At 39.3% G+C, this 27,146-nt stretch overlaps 1 protein-coding gene across 3 annotated transcripts in view; it reads left to right on the plus strand.

The window, feature by feature from the left end:
• The window catches only part of COMMD10 (COMM domain containing 10), a 362,273-nt gene that overhangs the window by 253,201 nt on the left and 81,926 nt on the right, over nucleotides 1–27,146 (plus strand). Inside the window, exons 11-12 of one of the 3 annotated variants that reach the window (XR_008525447.2) lie at nucleotides 25,728–25,935; nucleotides 26,322–26,481. The exons of 1 other annotated variant lie outside the window; for it this stretch is intronic. The gene's annotated coding sequence lies outside the window, so the exon portion shown is untranslated. Of the gene's footprint in view, nucleotides 1–25,727; nucleotides 25,936–26,321; nucleotides 26,482–27,146 lie in introns of those variants that run through there. One more of the 3 variants, XR_010140011.1, reaches the window with a different exon arrangement.

Raw genomic sequence — 27,146 nt, forward strand, 5'->3', positions numbered from 1 at the left:
AAAAAATAAAATAAAGACAAATATAGATTGAAAATGAAAAAATGGAGAAAGATATCACATGCAAATTGAAACCAAAAGCAAGCAGGAGGTGCCATACTTATGTCAGATAAATTGGACTTTAAGTCAAAAACTGTTAAAAAAAAAAAAAAAAAGAAGGTCATTATATAATGATAAATCAATTCAACAAGAGGATATAACAATTCTAAAAATATATACACCCAACACCAGAGTACACAAACATAAAGCATATATTATTAGATCTAAAAGGAGAGACATCCTGCAATATAATAAGAGTAGAGGACTTTAACACCCCACTTTCAACAATGAACAGATCAATTAGATAGAAAACCAACAAAGAAATATTGGACTTACAATGACATACACCAAATGAACCTAGCAGAAATATACAGAAGATTCCGCCCAACAGCTATGGAATACACATTCTCCTCAACTGCACATGAAACATTTTTCAGGATAGATCGTATTTCAGGCCACAAAGTAAGTCTTAACAAATTGAAGAAGATAGAGATAATTTAAGTATTTTTTTAGGCCACAATGGTATAGAAATAGAAATCAATCATAACGAAAACAAAAACTCCAGTAACCTTACTAATACATGGGAAATTAAACAAGATGCTCCCAAATAACCAAAAGGCCAAAGAAGAAATTAAAAGAAAAATTGAACCTTTCTTTGAGACAAATGTACATGGAAATACATCATATCAAACCCTATAAGACACAGGAAAAGCTGTTCAGAGAGGGCAGTTTATAACAATAAATGCCTACATGGAAAAAAAAAAGAATTTCTAATGAACAACCTAACCACGCACCTCAAGAAACTAAAAGACAAGAACAAAGTAAAACCAAAATTGGTAGAAGGAAAACAATAGTAAAGCTCAAAGCAGAAATGAACAAATAGAAGCTAAAGAAACAATTCAAAAGATCAACAAAAGGAAGAGTTGCTTTTTTGAAAAGATAAGCAAAATAAGAAACCTTTACCTAGACTAAGAAGAAAAAAATCCAAATCAGTAAAATCAGAGATGAAAAAGATATTACAACTGATGTCACAGAAATACAAAAGATTTTAAAAGACCATTATCAACAACTGTACACCAATACACTTGAGAATATAGGAGAAATGAATAAATTTCTGGATACATACAACCTACCAAGATTAAATTATGAAGAAATAGAAAATGTATCCATTCTGAAAAGACCAATAAGCAGTGAGGATATTGAATCAGTAATAAGGAGTCATCTTCCTTTAAAAAACAAACAAACAAAAAACCAGCCCAGGACCTGATGGTTTCACTGCTGAATTCACCTAAATATTTAAGCAAACACTAGTACCAATTCTCCTTAAACTATTCCAGAAAATTAAGGAGGGAATACTTCCAAACTCATTTTATAAAGGCAGCATTACTTTGATTTCAAAACCAGACAAGGACACAACAACAACAACAAAGAAAACTATAGGCCAATATTCCTGATGAACGTAGATGCAGAAATTCTCAGCAAGATACTAGCAAACTGAATTCAACAGTAGATTAAAAAGATAATTCACTACAATCAAGTAGGATTCATCCCAAAGATGCAAGGATGACTCAACATATGCAAATCAATAAATGTGAAACACCGAAAGACAAAAACGATGTGATCATTTCAATAGATGCAGAAAAACATTTGACAAAATTCAACATCTTTTCATGATAAAAAAAAAAAACCTTAACAAATTAGGTATAGAAGACTCTCAACAAATTGGGTACTTCATCATAATAAAGGCCATATTTAACAAACCCACGGCTAACATCATACTGAACAAGGGAAAAAGACTAGAATGCTCACTTTCACCAGTCCTATTCAGCATAGTACTGAAAGTCCTAGCCAGTACAATTAGCCAAAAGAAAGAAATAAAAGCTATCTAATTTGGAAAGGAGGAAGTCAAATTGTTCCTGCTTGCAGGTAGCATAATCTTACATACAGAAAACTGATGACTCCACCAAAAAAAAAATTCTAGAAGTAATAAATTCAGTAAAGTCACAGGATAGAAAAATCAACATGTAAAAATAGCATTTCTATATGCTAATAACAAACTATCAGAAAAAGAAATCAAGAAAACAATTTTATTTACTATAGCTACCAAACAAATAAGATACCTAAGAATAAACTTAACAAGGTGAAAGATGTTGACATTGAAATTATAAAACATTGATGAAATAAATTGAAGAAGACACAAATAAATGGAAAGCTAATCTATGCTCAGAGATTGGAAGAACTCATTTTTAAAATGGCCGTACTACCCAAAGTGATCTATAGATTTAATGTAATCTCTATAAAAATATCAATGACATTCTTCAGATAAATAGAAAAACAACCCTCAAATTCATATGAATGCAAAAAAGGCCCTGAATAGCCAAAATAGTCATAAGCGAAAGAACAAAACTGGAGGCATCACACTATCTGATTTCACAATATATTGCAAAGCTATTGTAACAAAAACAGCATGGTACTGGCGTAAAGGCAGACTTGTAGAACAGTGAAATAGAATAGAGAACCCAGAAATGAATTGACACACATACAGCCAACTGATTTTCAACAACAGTGCCAAGAACACACCTTGGAGAAAAGGCAGTCTTTTCAATAAATGGTGCTGGGAAAATTGGATATCCACATGCAGAAGGATAAGACTAGACCGCCACTTCTCACCATATACAAAAATCAATTCAAAATGGATTAAAGACTTCAATATAAAACCTGAAACTATGAAACTACTAGAAGAAAACATATGGGAAATGCTTTATAACACTGGGCTATGCAAGGATTTTTAAAATAAGACTTGAAAACCCAGGCAACAAAAGCAAAAATAGACAAATGTGATTACATCAAACTAAAAAGCTTTTGCACAGCCAACAAGTAACAGAGTGAGGAGACAACCTACAGAATAGGAGAAAATATCTACATACTATCTATCTAACAAGGACTTAATATCCAGAATATATAAGAAACTTAACAGCAAACAACAACAACAAATAACCCAATTTAAAAATGGGCAAAAAAAGACCTTAATTAACATTTCTCAGTGAAGACATACAAATGGCCAGGAGGTACACGAAAAAAGAAAATGCTCCACATCACAAATCACCAGGGAAACAAAAATTAAAAACACAATGAGATGACACTTCACTCCAATTAGAGTGGCTGTTATCAAAAACACAACAGAAAACAAGTGCCAGTGAGAATCTAAAGAAAAGTGAACACTCATACACTGTTGGTGGAATTAAGTCAAAAATTGTTAAAAAAAAAAAACAAAAACAAAGAAGGTCTTAATTGTAAATTAGTACAGCCACTATAGAAAACAGCGTGGCGATTCCTGAAAAAACTAAAAATAGAACTACTATGTGATCCAGCAATGTCATTCCTGGTATATATCCAAAGGAAATGAAATCAGAATGTTGAAGAGATATCTGCACTCTATGTTTATTGTAACACTATTTACAATAGCTAAACTATAGAATCAACCTACATGTCCAACAACGAATGAATGGATAAAGAAAATGTGGTATATATACAATGGAATACTATTTATCCATAAGAGAGAATCAAATTTTGTCATTTGAAACATTGAGAGACCTGGAGGACATCATGTTAAGTGCAATAAACCAGGTACAGAAACACCAATACCACATGATCTCAGTTATATGTGGAAATGAAAAAACAAAGTTGTTATTATAGAAGCAGAAAGTAGAACAGGGGTTACCAAAGACTGGAAAGGAGGGGGAAGAGGAGGACAGAGAAAGTTTGGTCAACAGGCACAAAGTTACAATTAGAAGGAATAAGTTCTGGTGCTCTATTGCACTGTACAGTGACTATGGTTAATAGTAGGGTATTGTGTATTACAAAATAGCTTTGTTATCACCACAAAGAAATGATAAATATATGAAATGATAGATATGCTAAATGCCATGATTTTATAATTATACAACATATATATGTATCAAACATCAAATTTTACCCCATAAATATGTACAATTACAATGTGTCAATAAAAATGAACAAAGGTACATAATTTTAAAACAAAACAAAAATATATCAAAACACCTTTATGTACTAACGTGGCATGAGATCCATTCAATATTATTAATTTAAATAAGCAAGATTGTAAGGGGAGAACAGAATATATTTACATATATTAGCTAACATATGCACAAAATGTCTTTGAAAGTATTCACAAGAAGTATCAGTTGCCTCTGCGGAGGGTGATGCCTGGAGGACCAAAGTGGAAGGGAAAGTTTCACTGCTTTTGAATTTTTAAAACATTTTGCACTATATACAGTATTATTTATGCAACAGGTAAATACAATTTAAATTTAAATGTCCTAACACCAATATGTTGTGAGGTAGGCTGTTTGATACACTCTTGGTGATATTCTGAGTTGGAATAATCTTTTTTGAAAGCAATTTAATAACATGAAACAAGAATCTTTAAGTAGTTTCACTTTTTAACGTAGCAAATATACTTTCTGGTATCTATCCTTAGAAAATATGCAGAGATAAAATGTTTATCATGGTGTTATTTATAACTATGAAAAATTAGAAATAACCTAAATGTCCAATGAAATTGGAACAAATAAATTTGATGTAGTCATACAACAGAATAATATACAGCTATTTAAAACCATTTTGAATGAATATTTAACAACATGCTCAAAATATTGTGAATAGAAAAGTAAGGTGCAAGGTTTCACACATGGCATGACCCTAATTTTCCCCAAAAGCTATGTATATACATACTCACATGTTTATGATGTGGTTCAGGATATGCTACCCCAAAATATAACACCTTGGCTTAGAGGAAACAGCAGGAACAAGACATTCACTCTTACCTCTTTCACCTATTTTCACCTGAAGCAGGACATACAAGGATTCTGTCTTTCCTATGAATTAGTCATAAAACCTTCATTCCGGAGATGTCCTCCATATATCCGGAGGAAAGGAACATCCTTATCCTCCAAGACACAGAGACACAAAGAACAATCTGAATGGTTTCCCAAGTTTAATACCATTAGATCATATCCTCTTTTGTCCAATCAGACCTTTGCACAACTCACAACTCTTCATCAAACCTAAGCATAACAATACAGTTTTTACTGTTTCTCTGGGTCTTCATTTCTGAAGTCCCCTGTGTCCTGTAAAACTTAAATAGATTTGTGTGTTTTTCTCTTGTAAATGTGTCTTTTGTTACAAGGATCTCACCATGAATCCATCAATGAAAGAGAAAAAAAAAAATCAATTTTCTCCTATACTTCTTCTCTTATATACACATACAAACATAGGAAAGAAACCCCACAACATATTAAGATGATTATCTCTAGATGCTAATTCAATATCACTGAATTTCAATATCTCCTAGATATGATTTTCAGTATCATCTTGAAAATTACTGACATTTTATAAATTTTCTATGATGAAAATGTATTATTCTTGTTAGCTTAAAGGATATTTAGAAAAAAATTGAAATATTTAATGCTTTACAGCCTTTTAAACATAAATACCTTGAATCATATTGTACATTCTCCTCCCAATAATTCTGTACATTGTTAACAAATAAAACATCTTGCGTTGCAAAACATATCACTTATAAAAGTAAAGACAAAAATAAAATTATATTTACTCTTACCAAATCATGTTATGAAAAGTAGGGGTTCTAGAAAGAGAAGAGTTCTGTTGTCAAATAAGTTAAAGAAACATTAAGCTACATGTCATAGCCTCCTCCTCTTAGAGATAATGAATTAATTAATATTATCATATTAATGCTTTTGACAGATCCTGCATTAAGGAAAATTGTTTAACCATTTAACCTAAAGTTTCTCTCTCTTCCTCTCTCCCCTTCTCTAAATATCTAAATATACCCTAGTATTCCAAAGAACGTAGTTAAGAGATGATGAGCTTGGGAACTTTTAAGACCCCTCTCTCTAATCTCTAATTATTTCTGGTTCTATGGCACTGGCTCACCACAACCTCAGTGACAACCATAGTGTGAGGGCTATCCTAACTCTCTCCTGATTTCCCCAAGACAAGATATCACACCTGATCACCTTATTGTCCATGTCCACCCTCCCTTCCCCAGTAGGGTTTACCCGCACGGTATCACTTCTACCTATCAGCATATCCGAAAACATATACTAAACATATACTAAAACACTGTGCAACTGTGTTTCTGATGCGACAAAAATTATTAGTGTAAGAGAATCTCCACCATTTCCACTTTCTTTAGAAGACAGGTCAGTTTTTTAATTTCCTGTGTTCAGTTTTTTCTCTCCCTTGCCCTCCAAGGAAGTCTCTTCCATTTATTCTTTGAGCTTTAACAATGCAGATTTGGGAGAATGGGAAAAAGTAGTGGTAGGCAAGCTGCAAGGAAAAACACTGAAAGAGAACTAGAAGGGGAAACAGTTGAGAGCAGTAGAAGAAAGTGGAGTTTTAAGAATTGTTGCTGTGGATCACGTATTGTCCTTGTAGTGTTTAAAAAATAATACAGAAAGAAATATGGAAGAAAGTGTTGCAGGACTTTTCCTTAGTTCAGCCAAAGACGGGGTCCTTGTCCGTCCCATGGCCACAAAAATTTAGGCTTGCGGACAGTTTGAAGGTGAGTGAACAGGGTTTTATTGGGTGAAAAGGAAGAAAGTGGGGAAACAGGGACTCTCGCTAGGCCAGAGTCCCTGCTAGAGCACTTCCACCCAGCAGTTCTTCATATCCCAGGTTCCACACAGGAAGGGGAGGATCCAGGCTCCTTCCTGCTGCAAACGTCGTGAACTTCCCTAAGCTCCACCTTACTGGGCAGGCTGGTTGGAGTTTCTCCAGGGATGCCCTCCCACCTAGCTGTCTCATTCTCTCCTCTAAAGAAATACATCTAGCTGCTGTTAGATTCAGGATAAGGACAAAGACCAATCTTAACTGCTTCCTGCTGAAAGGGAGCACTGCTGTTCTGGGGAAATGACAGTCAGAGCTCCCTCAGAGGCCTATTTAAGGGTCCCCGGCAGAAGGGCCCATTGTCAGAGGCTCTGGTTGCATGACCGTTTGGAGTTTGATGGCCTGAAGGCAAGAACAGACAAACCAGGTTGTTAGAAAACATGTATCAAAATGAAACAAGGTCGGGGGAAGGACAGCTCAAAAATTCCAAGGCTTTTTACCAGTTTGCACAAGGAGAGGGAAGCCAAAATCCCAACTGGCAAAAAAACCTTATTCTTTTGCCAGCATGTTGGGCTTCTGGGTTCCCTTCCACTGGGCCCTATCCTAACCCAACCAGTTTAAGGTTTGGGAAATTAACTCTTTCCAGTTAGGAGGATGCATCTGAGGGGAGTGTCCCATAGTACGGAGACACAATTACCTATTAGTGAAGAGAAAACCAAGAAGAAGAAAGGAAAAAGAAGGCATTTTTAAAAGGCGTCCCAAGGGTTCACGATGCATTCGAAAGGAGTACAAACTGAAGATGAATGGCTACCCATTTAGAAAGAGGGAAGCAGGCGTCCCTGGTTCCCTTCTCTTCCCAGCAGATACCCAGCGGTAAGTGAGGGAGAGAGAGAGAAGAGTGTCTATTTTCCGTCTTCCATCCTTGCATCCCCAAGTTCTGGTGACCTTGGCAGGTGCCACCATGGGTGTCAAAGCAACTTGCACCCATGAAACAGGGGGCCCTAGAGAATAGGAATTATCCATACTCACCTGTGTCTGTTTTCTGCCTACTGTCAGCAGCCTTCGAATTCCCTAGACCTCATTTATGCCATGAATATTAACGTGGCCTTTATCCATCAAACAGGAAGCTTAGGGTTGGCTTATTTGGCAGGAATCAGCCATGCTCACCTGCCCTGTGCCTTTTAACCTCTGTTGTCTTCTGCCTCTGGATCCCTCAGATCCAATTTTGTTTCCTAGGGCCTTGACCCGAAGCTTGGAATTGCATCTGGGACAAAAATGTATCTCATGGGTAGGAGGGAGGGGGGTTGCAGGGACTCCTTATCATAAGCCAAATGCTAAGGTGAAGCTGTGGAACTGAGTCCTCCTCCAAGGGAGAGGAAAGGATGTCTTGTGCAATACCTTTCATAACTGGTAGCTATAGTTACGCTTGCTAGGATTCGGGTGCATGGTACTTAGCGTTGGTTAGCTCCTTTGGTTTTACTTTCCCAAAAGGAAACCTCTGAGTGACGGGCATCCTATTTATTCCAGTCGCCTGGCAATATTTGCAGGATAATTGCTCAGAACTAGAATATTGATCTGGATTTCTACATTACCCATCCCTTTTGTTCTTTCTGAACTGCAGCCAGTGATTGCTGGTTGATTCACAGGAGCAAGCAGGGTTAGTCTAAAATGTAGGCAAAAACTTAAAAACTAATAATGAGTTTAGAATTTAATGACAAATGTATGATAAGTTTTGAAACATGATTTATCTCTCTCTAGTCCTCATGTTTGTTAAAAAACAAATCATTGTAGGACTGAGTGGTTTGCAGAATAGACTTAAGTTTTATAATTGGCCTGATTATTTGCATAAATTGCAGCAAGAATAATTATTTCTACATAGGCCTTTTGGATTGGCTTTGATGGAATTCTATTCCATAAGGAATCTCAGATAAAATATTTTAAAGCTGAGCCCAACCATGGATTTGTATCCTCAAATACCTGTTAGCTGGGTGATCCTTTTCTCTTAAGGTTGTAAGATAAACTTGGAGCTCCTGGACCTGTTAGAAAGTGACATTCTTTACTAACCACAGGTCAGGAACCCTGTACATGGACTGTGTAGATGAGGGTAGGAGGCCATTTCCTCCAGTGGGCTTTTATTGGCTCTGCAGGTCGAGATGACTCCTTAAAGGGAAGCATATCCTTCCAGTCAAAGACTTGGTAAAATAACCGTTTTCTCCAGTTGTGTTCTGTTGCAAGAGAAAAATGGATTCTTATTGCACTGATGCAACTATTTATATTGGCATAAGAAAACTCACAGATAGTTTCCAAATTCTCGGGGAGCCAGGCAGAGAGAAACAAACATGCTCCAAATTTTGATCACAGGAGTGTACACCTTACTTAATTATTAAAGGCCATAAATAGTTCAAAATAAGTTTCCTTGACTCTAAAAAACAAAACATGGATCAGCAATATTCCAAGCAAAAGTCAAAAATGTTGCTTCAGCATTCTGAGTTCAATTCATTCGTGAACTCTTGTTTTGCTTGATATTCGTGAGCATTTCAGCTCTTCATGAGACCTGTACATTTTCCTTTATTCCAATGTCACAATCTCCAAAGTTTTCAGAAGCCTGTATTTGAGAGCACCTGTTTAAAGTTCTATAGCTTATTATAAACCATCTTTTGAAAAGGATTAAAACAAAACAACAATTGTCTGTGAATAGCAAAATGTCCAGGGTAGTCACAGTTAAAAACACAATTGACAAATACATTTGGTTATCTCTGTAGCTTACAATAACATAACATAACAACCTTAATTATGATTGTTAGCATATACTCAGACATTAAAATTCTAGAAATCCCATACAATTTTGGAACATATATTAGCATTATTCACCAATATATAACCTAAAGAAGATTGAACATCATTTTGGCAATTTCATATACCCAAATATGTCAAATAATCCTGTTTACCTCTCTTTTCTGGACATTCCAGGGGTTCTCTGGACTATCTGAAAAGCCAGGTGTCAGGGAAGATAATTTTCAAACTGAAGTTTGATTTGGGGAAGGCTTTAAAATATGTTTAAAGCACTTGATGTTGTGAAATAGTATTCCAGATTACATAAGTTATTTATTTTGCTAAAATGATGACTCAGAAATTTTAAAGAAGCAAAAACTTTTTATAACCCTTTTGAGTTTAGTCAATATGTTCATATAGAGAAACTCTTCTGCAAGATTAATTTCCACAATTCATCCACCACTTTTTGAACTTTCAGCTTTTTCCTGATTTAACTCAAAACAATCCTTTAACCCTAGGCAAAAGTTTACATTTCCATGCCTTCTTATAACCTTATATTAAAAAACACATTTTACTGTTCTTAGACACCTTGCACATAAATCTATTTTCAGTAGTCTCAATTACATGTTATAGTAATAACTCCTATCAATTTTTAACTTTAAGATAAAATTCGGTAAGTTGCTCTAATTGTGTGATAAGTGCATCCAAGTTTTGCCTTCTTAGTTAAGGGGCATGTTTAGTTCCATATGTCCCCAGGCCTAAACAATTGTAAAGCAGACAAGACAGACAGTTCTCAAAACCCAAAAAGCAGTTTGTAACCTTAAAACATTCAGCAAACCTTGCATCTGAGCTATATAGTTTAGTTTACCTATTTACATTTTAATGACAAGTACATTTTACCAATAATCTTTAAGGCTGCTTTTATTTCTCAAAGATTCAAGTCACATGAACTGAAAGATTCCACAGCTCTTAACTTCCCTTTAAAAAATGTTAGATCCAAGCACTTGTCTTTCTTTAGGCCAAATTAATTAGAGCTGTTTTTACAGACATCACACACAGTACATACACAGAAAGGCAGAAGAAAACCCAGTCACTGGGTGGGGTCCTCTAGGAGACAGAGCTAGGAAAACATGCAGATATGAACCACATGGGACTCATCCTCTAAGGCAGTATTGCTAAACAAAGCTTTGCCAAGGGGTTACTGGCCATGCCCCAAGGATGTAAAGCAAGATGGAGGCTTGCAGGACAAGTCATACAGACACGCAAAGCACACCAGAGTGGCCACAGTCCAAGACTAGCTCCACAAATCCTTTTTCATAATTAAAGCTTTATGGAAAATATGAACAGTGATAGTTGAGGGACCTGGTCTAGTAAAGGGGGGAAAAAAAAAACTTTAAAAGTTAACTGCTGACAGGGTGGAAAAAAGGAAAGAAAAAAATTTTTTTTAATTCCTGGGGAAGAACCTCTTATTCTTATGCAACTGGTTCCTCCACCAGGGAGAAAAGATGAAGCTAAATTACTGTCCAACAGAATTGAAACACCTTGGCTGGTGAAGGGGAAGGCTGCCTCAGCCTGGCTGGGAACCAGCCTGCAGGCTGTGCAGAACCCTTGGGCCATGCGTCCCAGCCCCAGCAGGGAGTCGGGAGTGGTGGGGAGCTGCTGCTTACTGGTCCCTCCTGAAAGAGGAAGGAAAAGGCCATGAAAAATCCTGGGAGTGACAGGGTGGGTGGGGACATGGTTTCCCCCACCCTCAGAAGTCTGAATATGAAAAGGCTTAGAAGCAACAGTGAGAGGTTTTGAGTCCCCATTTCACTCACCACTTCTCGAGCCCCACGTTGGGTGCCAAAAACGTTGCAGGGCTTTTCCTTATTTCAGCTAAAGAGGGGGTCCTTTTGCATCACACGACCATGAACATTTAGGCTCACAGATGGTTTGAAAGGTGTGCGAAGTAGGGTTTTATTGGGTGAAAAGGAAGAAAAGGGGAAAACAGGGACTAGGCTAGAGTCCCTGCTAGGGTGCTTCCTGCCCATATCCCAGGTTCCACACAGGCTCCTTCCTGCTGCAAATGTCGTGAACTTCCCGAGGCTCCACCTCAGTGGGCAGCCTGGTTGGGGTTTCTCCAGGGACCCCCTCCCACCTGGCTGTCTCAAAATGAAAGAAGAAGAGAATGGAAGAAGGAAGGAAATAAGGAAGGCAGGAGAAGGTAGGAAAGAAAAAAGAAAGGAAGACAGTATTGTCTTAAAAATTGTGTTGTGGTTTCTAGAGTGAAGTTCTTTGACCATACCACAGCTTTTAAATGGACCATGCAAGTCACTTTTAATAGTGTAACAAGCTTAGAAGCTCACACACTCTAAGTAGAAGATTATGTAGGCCTGGAAAAAATGGTAGGTTACTGCCAGTCATGCAGTGTCTTTATTAGAAAATTCATTGATTAGAAAGGACAGAAGAAGTAAGCAGATTCTGGAGCATAAAAAGGGGAAAGAATAGCAGCTCTGAAATTAGTATCTTAGTCACTCAGGTAAGCACATCCTAATCAGAACATGTGGTTTAGGAGAGATTCTGAGTGATCCTGTATCCTGAAGAATGCTTTCTGTTCTGAAAGGAAGCATAACCGAAAAGCTTGTCTCCTTGGGACAAACTGATGAAGAGGAAAAAGCAGGGTCAAAGCCAAGGCTTAGCAGAGGAAATGCAGCAATTGGGAATCAGACAGCTCATTAGACACTAACAGCTCAATAAGCACCATTTGAAAACAAATGCAAAAAAATGAGAATCCTATTTTTCAATGCTCGAGTATCAGAAAAGGAAAATATTGACAAAACTCAATGCTACAAAGGATGTCAATAGATAGGCACTTTTATAAACTAATGGAGGGTTTGTGAATTGGTAAACTTTTTTGGAGGACAGATTAGCAAATGTACCAAAATCTATAATTTTAAATGCATATACATGGCAGTTCTCTTTTTAAGAATTTTCTTAGAGGAAATAAATAAACAAGTACATAAAGATGTATATCAAGAATTTTTAAAAGTTATTTTATATATAATAAAACTGACTATCCATCAGTAGAGGGCTTAGTTTAATAAATTAAATATATCCAGATAGTGGTATACTGTCTGACATAGTTCTTCTAAGCATAGATTTTGGAGTCAGTCTGAGTTTAAATCTCGTCCTACCTCTTACTACTTATATGATTTTGATCACATTATTTATCTTTGCTTAAATTTCCTAGTCTATAAAACTCCGTATAAAATCTATAAAGTAGCTTCGTAATCTATAAAATCTCCTTCACAGAGTTATTACAAAGATTAGATGAACTAATACATTGAAAATTCATGTACATAGTAAGTACTCAATATGTGTTAGATATGAATACAGTTGAACAACATGGGGGTTGGGGAGCTGACCCCAGTGCAGTCAAAAATCCTTGTATAAATTTAGACTCTCCCAAAACTTAACTTCCAATAGCCTACTGTTGACTAGAAGTCTTAAAAATAACATAAACATTCGATTAATGCATACTTTGTAAGCTATTGGTATTATATACTGTATTCTTAGAATAAAGTATGCTAGAGAAAAGAAAATGTGATTAGGAAAATCATAAGAAAGAGAAAATATATTTACTATTCATTGAGTGAAAGTGGATTGTCATAAAAGTCTTCATACTCTTCATCTTCACATCAAGTAGGCTAAGGAGGAGGAAGAGGAGGAGGGATTGGTCTTGCAGTCTCAGGAGTGGCAGATGTGGAAGGTGGAAGGGGAGGCAAGGTAGGCAGGCACACTTGGCATAACTTTACGAAAACACATCTGACTTTCTTTCCTTTTTTTCTCTAAAAAATGTTTCTATATAGTGCCAATCCTTCTACCACTGTTTGCTTTAGTTTCATATCATAAAAGAGTCCATGTCATTAATGTCAAAAGCAGTCTTGAATAATCAGAACCATTCTGCATGATTGTCTAACATCAGTTTGTTATCTGGCATTGCATCTTCTATGTCTTCTTCCTCGTGATTTGTCATTGATTTGGAAACACTGCTGTCCATCAAGTTGTCTTCTGTTAATTCCTCTGGTGTGGTATCTATTGGCTCTTAAATTTATCCAAGATTCTTATCTTGAAATCCTTCACCTCCCACATTTTTTTGTTGCCATATCCATAGTCTCTTTTATAATCTCCTTGACTGGCTCTGTTGTAAATTATGTGAAGTCATGTACAATATCTAGACACAGTTTTCTCCAGCAGGAATTTTTTATTTCTGCTCAATGGTATTCATGGCTTTTTCTAAAATGATGGCATCTTCAATTGAATTATGCCATTGAAGATAATTCCTTTAAATTTTCATGATGTTGTTTCTATCAGGGTTCTCTTCCATAGTGTTGATAATCTTTTTCATAGAGTACTGTGTTTAATGAGCCTTAAAAGTCCTTATGACCATCTGATCTTGAGACTGCATTAGAGATGTCATGGTTGGAGGTAGGTAGACCGCTTTGATGCCTTAAGTGTTGACCTCATGGTGTTCTGGGTGGGCAGGGGCATGTCCAATAAAAGGCATTCTCTTACTGGCAAGGTACTTCCTGACTTCAGAGACAAAGCACCGATGGGACCAGTTCAGAAAAAAATAGTTCTTGTTGTCCAGGCCTTCTTATTGTACAACCTTAAAACTGGAAGCTTGTGTTTATCTTTTCCATCAAGGCTAAGGAATTGGCAGATTTATAGGTGAGGACAATCCTGATCATAAACCTGTCTACGTTTTCACGTGATAGTAGAGTTAGCCTATCCCTTCCTGCCTTAAATCCTGGTGCTCACTTCTCTTCCTTACTATAATAATAAATTTTCTTTGTGGCATTTTTTTCCAGGATAGGGCACTTTCATCTACTAAAATCATCTATTAAAAACCTTTTCAGGCAGTATCTTTTCTCCTCAATGATTTTCTTAATGATGTGTGGGAATTCATCTGCTGCTTCTTGATCAGCAAAAGCTGCTTCTCCTGTTATCTTGACATTTTTAAATCCAAACCTTTTTCTAAAATTACTAAACCATCCTTTGCTGACATTGAGTTCTCCAGCTTTAGATTCTTCACCTTTTGTGTAAAGTTTTCATATGATGACTTTGCTTTTTCTCGAATCATATTACAGCCTATAGGCATGTCTTTGTGTTTTCTTTCTCTTTTTTTAGGGACCCAGGCTGGAGTGTAGTGGCATGATCATGGCTCACTGCAGCCTCAACCTCCTGAATTCAAGCAATGCTTCCACCTCAGTCTCCCAAGTAGGTGGGACTACAGGGCATGCCTTTCTTAGAGCAATCCTGGTGCCACTAAAAGCTGTATTTTCAATATGAGATAAAAATGTATCTTACAAAAAGTTCAAGGTCTTCATGCCTGCTGGCATAGCTGCAACAGTGGCTTGTGTGAGAGATCACTTTTTACGGAAATACCCAATTTATTGGAGAGACAAACTGCTCAGGCAAGGATGATTAGCATTGTATGGCATTTTAAAAGGATACTTGCAATGCTTGACCTTACCACAATAGCAACAGGAGGTAGCTACAAAATTATTACAATAGTAGAGTATGGTACCACAGTTAATTTTATGTAGTTGTAATTTAATACTGCATCTTTATGTTTGTTGACATTTCTCTGGACTGTGAATGGCACTATGCATGGTCTGTGTTTGTGTAGATTTTGATTAATATTAACTTTTTGTAATAGATTTGTATATATCTTATGGTAGTAAATAAATGATAGAGTATTATATACATATATTTTATGAATTCATGACATACCTTTTTCTTAATTTTTTCGGTACCTGTAGGCTACACAGTTCATCTGTGAGTTTTCAGATTGTTGCAAATCTTCCACAAATTTTCTAATACAGCTTTTGAAAAAAATCCATCTATAAGTGGACCCCTGCAGTTCAAACTCATGTTGATCAAGGGTCAACTGCATTATTATGCAAACATTATAAGTTACAATAGCTAAATTAACATGGAAAATAAACATGTTGAGCAAAAGTTGCAGGCTAGCTAGTAATACAGGTTTCCATTTATATAGAAAAATTTATGTGTGATTGCTTGTGTAGAAAGGGTTCTGAAAATATTTTTACTAAAATGTTAATACTGGATATCTCTGATGGTAGGATTTTGGAAGATTTTTCTTTTCTTTTTTTCTTATTTTCTAGTATAATATTTTTTAACTAACATATAATACAATAACTCTTAAAATGGCAAGCTAGGACATTTAGAGCAACTTTTCTGCTGAAGAAAACTAAAATTGTGATGCAATATAAAAATAACAATCTTAAAGCACTAAAGAGGCAACTAAATAGTGTGTGCGCCCCACCATCCTAAAGTAGGTGGTTTGACGGAATGGTGAAATGGCCTTTTGAAGACTACAGCAGCAGCTAGGTAGCAATGCCTTGCAGGGTTGAGGCAAGGTTTTCCAGAAAGCTGTATGTGTTCTGAATCCAGCAATACAAGGTGTTGTTTCTCCCACAGTCAGGATTGCTGAATCAAAGGGTGAAAATGAGAGTGGCACCACTTACTCTTATGCCCAGTGACCTCTACTTGCAAAAATTGTTCTTTCTGTTCCCATGACTTTATGCTCTCCAGGCTTAGAGGTCTTAGTTCCAAAGGAGGAAATACTTCCACAAGGAAATACAGCAATAATTCCACTGAACTGGAAGTGAAGACTCCCACTCAGACACTTTAGACTGCTCATGCCTCTGAATGAACAGAAAAGGCGTCAATTGCTGTGCTGGCTGAGGTGTTTAATCCTGACTACAAAGGAGAAATTGGACTGCTATTCTACCATGCAGATAAGGAAAAGTATATGTGGAATATGGCAGATCCCTTAGGGCATCTTAGTATTACCATGCCCTGTGATTAAAGTCAATGGAAAACTACAACTCAATCTAAGCAGGACCACTAATAGCCCAGACCTTTCAAGAATAAAAGTTTGGGTCACCCCACTGGGTAAAGAACCACAGCCAGCCAAGATGCTTGCTGAAAGCAAAGGGAATACAGAGTGGGTGGCAGAAAGTAATTATAAATATCAGCTATAATTACATGACCAGTTACAGAAATGAAGACTATAATTGTCAAGCATATTTTCTCATTTTGTTAGAATATGTGTGTGTATCTCTTTGTTTTCTTTCTTCTCTCATTCTCTTATTATGTAACATAAGATATATTGACTTTATATCATAGTATTTAGTATTGCTAATTTTATATGAGAGTATTTAAGTTATGAATATCAAGGAGAAAAGTAAATATCACTCAAGAACTTTACCTTTTCTTCTAGGGCAGAGGCTAGTGCATTTTTGGTTGTATGCAGGATAGTTGTATCACATTAGGTGGAATTTTGACCTTATTATTTTCTTTATTTGAAGATTAAGTATGGCTTCAGGAGACATGTATGAGTGCCAAGTTGACAATGGATGGACTTATGATGGTTAATTTTATGTGTCAACTTGATGGCCATAAGATGCCAAGTAGCTGGCTAAACATTATTTCTGAGTGTGTCTGTGAGGGTGTTTCTGGAAGAAATTAGCATTTGAATTGGCAAACTGAGTAAAGCAGATGACCTTTCCAATGTGGGTGGCCATCAAACAATCCAAAAGGGCCTAAATAAAACAGAAAGGTAGAAGAAGGTTGAATTAATTCTGCCTGATTGACTGAGCTGGGAAACGGATCTTTTCCTGTCCTTGGCCTTCAGACCTAGATAGGAATCTACACTATTGATTCTGAGGCTTTTTAACTACACTGCTGACTTCCCTGGGTCTCCAGCTTGCATATATATATATATATATATATATACACACACACACACACACACATATGTTCAGACACAATGACCAGCATGCAACAGATAACCAGATAGACAAGGAAATAAGACACCTTGAGCAATAACCAGCTCAAAGACATAATATAAATAAACTTAAAATATTGGAATTGTCAAACACAGACTATAAAACTTCTAAACCGTAAAATCAACCTGATCTGCAGAAAACAGGAAGTAATAAAAAGTGATATGGCAGATATTTAAAAGAAACAATGTCTAGAACTAAAAATGATATAACTTAAATTAAGAATTAAATAATGGGTTAACTAGTACAGTAGACCCAACTGAAGAAAGGATTAGTATATTGGAAAATAGATCCAAAGAAATTATCTAAAACAGCACAGAAAAATGAAAAAAATGTAAAAAAGAAAAAATAAAAAAGGATAAGAGACACGTGGTAGAATAAGAAAACCTAAAATAGGTTTAAGATGAATCTCAGAAGGAGAGGCAAGTAAAAATTGGGCAGAGGCAAATTTAAAGAGATAATTGCTGACAATTTTCTGTAATGAAACCCGCAGATTTAAGGAGTGTATCACATGTCAAATGGTGTATTTTTTAAAAATCCACCCCATCAAAATGAAGCTACAAAAAAAAAAAAATCAAAGAGCAAATATTTTAAAACATGTAGAGAGAAAGATGCAAATTGTCATCAAAGGCACTACAGTTACACAGACAGTTGACTTTTCAACAGCCACATAGATGATTAGTGAGCAGTAGAAGAACATGGAGTCAAAGTGTTAAAAAAAAGTCTACTGACCTAGAATTCTATACCAAACTAAGATATTCTTCAAGAATACAGAAGAAATGAGAACAAACATGAAATTTAAAACCAAAGCAAAAAAGAGAGATGTTTATCACTGGCAGACTTACACGAAAGAAAATTATAAAGGATATAATTTAGACAGAAAGATAGTAATCCCAGATGGGAAGTCTAACATGTAAGAAGGAATAAAGAACAAACACAGTGAAAAATATGTAGGTAAACCTAAATGAACTATGACTGTATAAAAAATAAGAGTATCTTATAAAGTGTTTACAATACAAATTGTGTGTATATACACATACACACATATATAATGAATAACTGGAGATTTAACAGCATTCTTCTCATGAATCTTAGGTGAATTTGGTAAGAATGCCACCTGTCAGTGTAAGAAGAATAAGCACAGGAAAGTTGTCTGAAAGACTCCTTGAGCCACAGCAGTCTTAAGCAGTTACATATTTGGAGAGAAATACCATATTGTAGTCAAGGAAAGAATAGTGGACATCAAGGGGTGTTTTGTTTTGTTTTTCCTGTAATCACCTTCCTTTAATCTTGGAATAACACCTTCTTTGTCCTTGGGGAAACTCGTTCCCCATTCCTATGTTTTTATTGATGCTGTCAATCATAAATCCCAGTAGTCACGGGGATGGTCATATAGTCTAAGCCAAGTCAATCAGCATTTTTCCCTAGGATTTTTTTTTTCAATTGGTGCTATAAAATGACACAAATCCCCCCTGATGAAAGCATGTGAGTCAAGGGAGTGACTGATAGTCAATTTCCAACCAAGTGAAGGAAGCTGATCTTAGAAAATGAACTGGACAACAGAGAGGAGTAAAGACGGAATTGCAAGAAGAGAAACTTGGTAGCATTCAACTCCTTTGTTCCATTAGCTCTGAGGGTTAGTTCCTTCTCTTATGAAATATTTACCTTTTTACCGAAGCCAGTTCAAGTCATAATTGTTCTGTGAAACGCAAAGCAAGGCAAGCAGTGCTGATGACCGTGCTTAAGGATAAGTTTAAGGTATTAAAACTAAACCACAGAAACAGATCAGAGACCAGGAGAATGGAGGCAGATGACTCACTTAATTGGGATGGATCAAAGCAATTGAACAACTGCTTAGAATTGGCTAGAGGCCCATTTCTGAGTTTTTTGTGTCTTTTTTTGCTCTCTGCATTTTATGGGGACAGGAGAAACACACTGAAGAAGCCTTTGGATGTTGCACAGAACTCTTTTAAAAACTTTTATTTTAGGTTCAGTGGATATTTGCAGATTTGTTATATAGGTAAATTCATGTCACAGGGGTTTGGTGCACAGATTAGAACTCTTGATACTAAAGTCACAGGTTATCTATGGACAGTTATGGAGAACCAAGAGACCTGGATTTAAAAATAGAAGGGTTTTGAGATGATACATGGATAAACATAAACAAGTTAAAAACAGTTTACATTAGTCAGAAAGCATTTATTTGTACCTATTAATTATGAGTTTTTAAATTTTGCTAGATAGCCATGTTAACTCACTGCTTAGGGATTAAAATTAGCACTAATTTATGCCATAGTAGTTACAAAGAGTTAGGTAAGTTTTGAAAATTTTGCACTACTTGGGAGCAATATCAATCCCAGGCATAAATACCCAGGAATGGAGGCAAAGGAAGGAGAGACAGGGCTTAGCTATGTTCTCCTTTATTCTTATACCTCACATCTACTCTATCTGCCTGGGTCAAAAGCTCCCACCAGGGCCACTGGTTCCAGATAGATCCAACTTCCTCACAGCAACATATTATGAGAATGATGAGCAAATTCAGAAGCAGGTATATTTTCCTGGCTTGATGCCTTAGACTTACTTCCTGGGGAAATGAACCATTAACCATGTCACTAGATCAGACCTGCAAACCTCCAACCTCCAGTATACCTCTTTGGAAGCCCAGACTTAACCCAGGTGCTCCATGGCTTAATTTCTGTGTCCTCTCCCACACCACTCATCGCAGTTCTTTTTTTCAAGTAAAGGTTCCGTAAGTGTTTGGGGTCAGTATAATTTATTGAGAATTTAGTTTGCATGTGTTCCTTTGTACTTTTTTCCTTGCCGTTGTTAGCAGGGATCTAGGGCCTTATCATTTCTGTGCCATAGAAGTTTTTGCAAGGCAGAAAGCAAAAGCTATGGAAGACAAAAGGCTGTCCTTTGCAAAAGCCTAAGGTAATTAAAGAAAGAATACTAAGGGCCTGTATTCATTTCCAAGGGCTGTTCTAAGAAATTGCCCATAAACCTGGTGGCTTAAAACAACATAAATTTATTCTTTCATAGCTCTGGAGTGCAGAAGTCCAAAATTAAGGTATCAGCAGGATTGATTTCTTCTGGAGCCTCTGAGAAAGCATCTGTTTCATGCCTCTCTCCCAGCTCCTGGTGGCTGTTGGCAACTTTAGGCATTCCTTGGCTCTGTGTTCACATGGCTTTCCACGCTGGGTCTCTGTGTTTTCTTTGATAAGGACACTTGTCATTGGATTTGGGATCCACCCTAATCCAAGATGATGTCATATTGAGATCCTTACCTTAGCTCCATCTGAAAAAAAATATTATTCCAAATAAAGTCACATTGTGAGGGTCCAAGTGGACATACTTTTAGGGGAATACCATTGAACCACTATAGAGCCTAAGTGGTCGATGAGTGAGAAGGAGAGATTTTTCTCTTGACTAAATGATTTTGGAGCTATGGGGAGGGAGAGAGTGAAACCACATTGCCATTTTGTAGCCATATCCCAAGGAGGAGATGAAATTTGGAGGGGAAGGCAGAATGGTACACCTACACATAAGCAGGCTGAGCCCAAGGCCCTGCTTCCTCAACCCCCAGCCTGACAGTGAATCTGTGACTCAGTGAAGAGCCATCAGACTTCAAGGGATTGCTGTGGGTTTGGCCATAAGAGATGAGAGGCAACCTGGATGTCCAGGCAATTGGAGACTCTTGCTCACTACCTTCTGAGCAAGATAAGCCTCCCCAGATTCCTGTGCAGCCTAGGAAGGGAGGGGCCCCATCAGCAACTGGACTGAATCTCTCACCAGACACTTGAACTGGCAGCTCAGAGTTGGACTTTTAAGTTTGAAGAAAATAAAGCTAAATTTTCCAGACTGAGATTCACTGTTGCTCTGTTAAACAAAATCCCCAAATACAGGCTCCATGGACTGATTGTAGTTGGCCTGGTTTTCCCAAGTTTCAGCCATGTGGCTCCTCCTCCTGCTACTGTCCTTGTTAGTGCTGAGGTCCCCTGGTTAGCTCTGGGGAAGAGAACACAGCAGATGCTGGGCCACACTGGTGGGTTGTGGTGGTATCAGATCTGTGGACAGAGGTGGTGGCCAAGACCAGCTCCAGGGACTGAGCCTCCAAAAGAACACTGGGATACCTTCCTTTCTAGTTGGAATCCACCCACCACTTTTCATCTGGAATCACTTCTGTAGGTAGGAAAAATAAAAGATGGGCCTTGTTGGTGAAATGCAAGGGGAGCCAAGCTCAGGTATCATGCAAGGCTATGCAATAGGAAAAGAGCAGAGCTGGGTGATCATTTCCACTACGTGGATGCAGTACAGTTGATGTGTACTTTGGGCTGGTTTGGTTTTTTAAATAGAACATTTCCCCTGCTAATAAGCTAGAGAGCTCAGTTCCTCTTTTTGTAAGTGGGTGTGGATGATGTAGTTCTATTGACACTTTGCTATGTTTTTTTCCAACTGTACCTCTTTTATCTTCTCACACCTTTCAGCTACAGATTTATTCCTCATATTCACTCCTCTCTCTCCTACCTCCCTATTTCTATAGGTGTTTATGTCCTTTCAATGAGCTCAGCACAAAGCTGCTGCCATTTATTGAGTGCTGACTGTGTGCCAGATGTGTTCAACACCATACATGTGCATATTTCTCTTAATCTTCCTTCAGCTTTAAGTGTATTATGTGTATTATCTCCAGTTTACAAATGAGGAAATAAGCCCAGAGAGGTTCAGTAACTTGCTCAAGATTGCACAGCTCATAAGAGGTGGAACTAGAATTTGAGGTTATATCTGTCTGATATAAGTCCAAGCTTGCAGCACTGCTTCCTGGCACTGTGCTGTTTTGTGAGATAAGAGGCAATTCTTGCAATTCTCACTTTAGTATCTGTAATGTTGGTGGAGGGTGAATGAGTATTGCATCTCAGCTGCTGCTCGCAGGTAGTAGCAGGACCAAACCACCCAGGGCTCTGGGTATTCACTGTTGGCAGAAGCTCCTCCTGGGCTGCCTGATGCCCCAAGTAGGCAGGCCATTAGGGAGCCCCCCAAGGTGATGGCTGTTATTTTCAGCTGAGGGATCCGAGCAGAACCCCCAAAGAAAGAGTTATTTCAAACTGGGCCTTTGTTCCTTCCTCTTCCAGTGATTGCAATTCTGGGCCCCAGCTGGAGGTCTAGACTGCAAGATCAGGAAGGAGCTGGGCCAATTTTCTGGTTGCTTCTTGGCACTAAGCTCTTGTGTTTTCACAGCAGCCACAGGCCCTACATCCTTCCTGGAGACCCCAGGGTGGAACACAAGCAAATTCATCTCTTTTCACTTCCCCACCCCCTTGCATGCTGACTCTTGATTTGCTATGCTCAGAGCCTGTCATTGCTGGGTAGGGGCTTGCATATGGCCCCCATTTGAAACGGATGGTTTTTGAGGGGCTCCTGGAAATGTGTTGCAGGTGAGCTCCTGGACACTTGGCTTGCCTACTGCTTCAGCTCTGTTTGCTTTGACTAATTGTGTTTTCTCTGCCAATTTGTCTGAGTAAAGTTTTTCTATCCCACTTTGTCCGACGTCTACATGGTACATCTGGTACCCATTTGGCTGAGGTGGGGGCAGGAGCAGGGTGGTTAATTGAATGCTTGGCACAGGGCTGCAAGAAGAAAACTGAGAAGAAAGGCAAGAACTAGGAGAGCTTAGAGAATGCTCTAATGCTTGGAGCCTTTGCAAAGTCCTGAAACTCTACAATCTCTGTTCCTCCACTTGGTTTCTGTTTAGAAACAGAGCCTAAAAAAGGGCAAGAGAAGGACTTTGATGAGATTCTGAAACTAGATTGCAACTCCTGTTTTAGTATAAACCCCGCAGTGCCCCATCTTTCTCCCACAGGGCCCATGGCTTCTCAGTAGGTGGCTAGGGTATCACTAAGCCCTGTTTGTGGAAGGGGAGAAAGAAAGAGCTGGGAAAGATCACCTGTCTATGTCTATTTTTGTATCCATCTAATTTGGAGCCTCTCGTTCTGCAGTGGGAATTTTGGCTCCAGATCTTGGTCTGGTTCCCAGGATACTGAGTAGAAGTAAAAGTGAAGCAGCACCACTTGGAATCCCTGCTTCTGGCAAGGGTCCAGGGCCAGCCCAGGCACTGCATGGGCTCTCTCTGCCTGTCTACCTGTCGGTCTGTCTTTCTCTCTGCTTCTGATTTTGAAAGACCAAAAAGAGCGTGGACCCTAGAGTCACAAAGTGTAGGTTTCAGATCTCAGTTCCTGCTAGATGTGTCATCTGGCAAGTGCCTATTCACTTCGGAGCCTCAGTTTCCCCTTATAAAATGTGATAATTCACACATTGTTCCAAGGAGTAAATGACATGATTCAAAACACAAGTCAGCTCTCCACCTCTCTAAGGACTCTCTACTCAACCCTAAAAGGAAAGTAGTGTCATCACCGTCAGCATCCCTGTTTTATGGAGGAGGAAACTGAGGCACAAAGATGTTAAGTGACCTGTCCATGGTCTCACAACCAGTAAGTGGCAGAAGTGGCCAGAGTCCAGGCAGGGAGTCTGGCCCAGAGCCCGCGCAGGGAAGCCTGCTCTGCTGCCTTTGTAAAGCTTGGGTGCTCCCAGCGCTGGGCCTGGACAGAGGAGGCACCCACTCAACAGCAGCCCTGACTCTTACCAGCCCAGGGATGCCAAAGCTGCTGCCTATTCCAGCGGCCGTCTGGAAGAACAATGGCCCTGGGGGCCAGCAAGCCTTAGAGAACAAGAGCGACTCAAGGAGAGGAGGCCGCGGCAGGCGCTGAGGCTCTCACAAAAGTAAGGGCAGCGGGGGCAGCCCAAGGAGGTGGGGAAGGGCACGCGGGAAACGAGGTCGGCGCCCAGGCCTGCCTAGGCCGCCCTCCCTCCCTCCGCAGGTCCTGGGGCCCCTCCGGGTGGCCCTCTTGAAATCCATCGTCAGCTTCCAAGCGGCCCTCGCGCGACTGCAGCCAGCCCCGGCGGCTCCTTGCCTGCCTGCAGGCCCTTGCGGCGGCTGCTGCCTTCCTTAAACAGCTCCAGATTTAGGGCTCCTCCATCTGATTGCTCTTCCCCAGCCGCCTGGTGCTTTCAAGTGGGCCCGACACGCTCCCGGGACTTGGCCACGGTCCCTGCATCTCCTGATGAGAGCCCGCGCTTCTAATTCGGGTCCTCCCCGCACTCTCCCCGCGCCCTGCCCGCGCTGTCATTACGGCGCTGTCGCTGCTCCCACAGAATGCAGGCAGCCGCAGCTCTCGCTGGCCCGGGGCCAGACCCAGGCCCGCTACGCCGCCGCCACCTCGCGGACTGGATCCACCCCTTGCAGACAGGCACCCTGCTTGGGTGTTGTTCCTAAAGGTGCACAGGGAGGCTCCTGGGAAGACAGGGAGACTTTAAGAAGGAGAAAGGTGCGTTTACAGGATGGATTTGAAAGAATCACACTTTACTGGTCTGCCCAAGACACCTCACACCCAAAAGAAGCAAAGAGGTGTTCTGGAGGAAGGACAGAGGGAGAGGCTGCAGGTGCCCTGTGGCTGGCCATGTCATGATCTGACTCCTTGGCAGTGTCTTGGTACACGATTCCTTATGTATTTTGCATGCAAATCTAGTCAGGTTGGGCCTTGAAAGGAGCCCTGCCTGGTAGGCTTCACCCCCTTGGGCAGTCTGGGTGTGAACTCTGGCTCAACAAGTTAGTTCTCTGCTCTGAACTTGTTTTCCTCTTATGAAAATGAGGATAACAGTGGCGCTCTCATGTGGAAATGACAAGTCACCCAAACTACCTGGCACATAGTAGGTCCTCAAGAAATGATAGGCCCTTCTTTGTTAAGGTCTCTGGCCCCCATACTACTCCTATGCATAACTTTTGGTCCATCTGTTTCTCTTACCTTCTCCCCAAGGCCAGCACCGAAATGGTCCTCACACTGTGCTAGACTCCATTGGCTTGAGGGGTTGGATTGCTGCTAGCTAGCCAGTGAGGGCAGGGAGGTCTATGTCTGAACCTCGGGATATCTACAGGAGTGACTTTCAGTGTTCTCTTGCCTCATAACTATGGCAGACCCACAATTCAGCAACCATGGCATGGGAAGGGTATATAAGGGATCAGACCTCTTGGGGATAAGGGTCTCTGTCACTGCACAAAACAAGCAACTTACACTAACTAAATGCTGACCGAGGATGAGGGGCATGGAGAACGGGTGGTAGAAATAAGTGATGTATACCAAGTATGGTCTTGAGATCAGCTGAGGCAGGGGAATCAGAACTTGTGTCACTCATACTCTTGCACTAAGTCCTGGTAAAGGCTGCAGCCTTGAAAAAGACTCAGATTAGGTTTAGAGGGCCATGACAGATATTCGAGGTACAAGGGATATCTCTTGTGCCCCATTTCAAATCCTCCCAGTGTCATTCCCTACTCTTCTGATCATTACTATGGCCACTTCTGCACAGGTGTCAGAACAGCTTTGCTCTGCAGCAGTGTGGCAATGTCTGCCCCAGGACCCCTCTGAAGCTGCTGTGTAGAATGTCTGTAGAATCCACTGGGCACTCACCCATTGACAGCCTTGAGATGTGAGGAAGTTAGTGTCGAGAACCACCTTTGACCAATGGAAGGCAGGATCCTATGGATAAATGCTGAACCATTTTACTCCCCAAGCAGGTAAATACAAGCTGCATCCTATCAGGATCTTCAAAAGGTCCCATGGAATTGACCATCTGTTGTCCTAGGAGCAGCCCACTCACTTATGCATCTTTGCCTTTCCCCTGTTTCACTCCTCGGATCCTGTCTCTGGATCCCTCTGATCACTTTTTATAAAAACTACCTTCAGGTAAGTCTTTGTTTCAGGCATGGCTTTTAGGGGAACCCAGGCTAAGCGAGCCATTTATAAAGTTTAAGGACAAAAGGGAAGATGTGAAGAAAATATTTTCACAAAGTGGGCACATTAAAGAAGTGTCATAAAACTGCCAGGTGTGCTGAGTGCCTATTTGGGGTGTGCAGTAATGTGATGAAGATAAACTTATTAGCATCTTTGTGTTTTCTGCCAGAACTTTGAGCACCTCAGATGTAGTCACAAGATATGTGGATATGGACTTAATCTTGAATGTGCATTTACCAGATGAGTTTAACAGAAACAGAAAGGTTAGAAAAACAGCAGAATGCACAAAGCAGTAATTATAATGGTGAACCAAGGAATTAAGCAGAACAAGAAGGTAAGTGAGGATAAAAAGAAGAACATATATAATGTATTTTTTGTATATTTATAAAGACGTAAAAATGGTAGGGTCAATGGATTGATTTCATAGCATGGGAAGTACTGACATACAGATTTTGGAAGTGGTGCCTTAACTGGTGGTGACAGGGTTAGGGACACAATCATAAGAGTATGGCTGAGGTGAAATAGAGATTAATGATTGTTGGAGGTGAGGAGGTCAGGGAACTCAGATGGCAAGGTATTCCATGAGTCACTATTCTACAAGGTTGTTAAAGTCACCAAGAATGGTGATAGGAATAGGAGATAGGAACAGGTGTTAAAGTTATTAATGAATAAAGGGAGTGAGTTGGTAGATGACAGTTTAGCAGATATGGATGGCAGATGGTCAAGTTTGGAGACATGAATTTCAGAGGATCTAGGGGCTTTGAAGGAGGGGAGAAGATAACTGAATTCAAAGTACAATGTGACATTTATTCCACTTTCAGTCTGACATAAAGAGAATAAGGTGGGACAGGAATTGTCTCCATCTGAGAGGCTGCAGATGAAGGGGACAGCCAAATTTCCATTAAGGCAAGATATAAAGAGACCTTATGAAAAGGGACAAAAGATATAGGGGAACTTGGTGATGGCAGATCCTGAGTCTCAGGATGCATAGTAT

This window comes from Pongo abelii, chromosome 4, assembly GCF_028885655.2.
Source record: "Pongo abelii isolate AG06213 chromosome 4, NHGRI_mPonAbe1-v2.0_pri, whole genome shotgun sequence".
Classification (NCBI taxonomy): Eukaryota; Metazoa; Chordata; class Mammalia; order Primates; family Hominidae; genus Pongo; species Pongo abelii.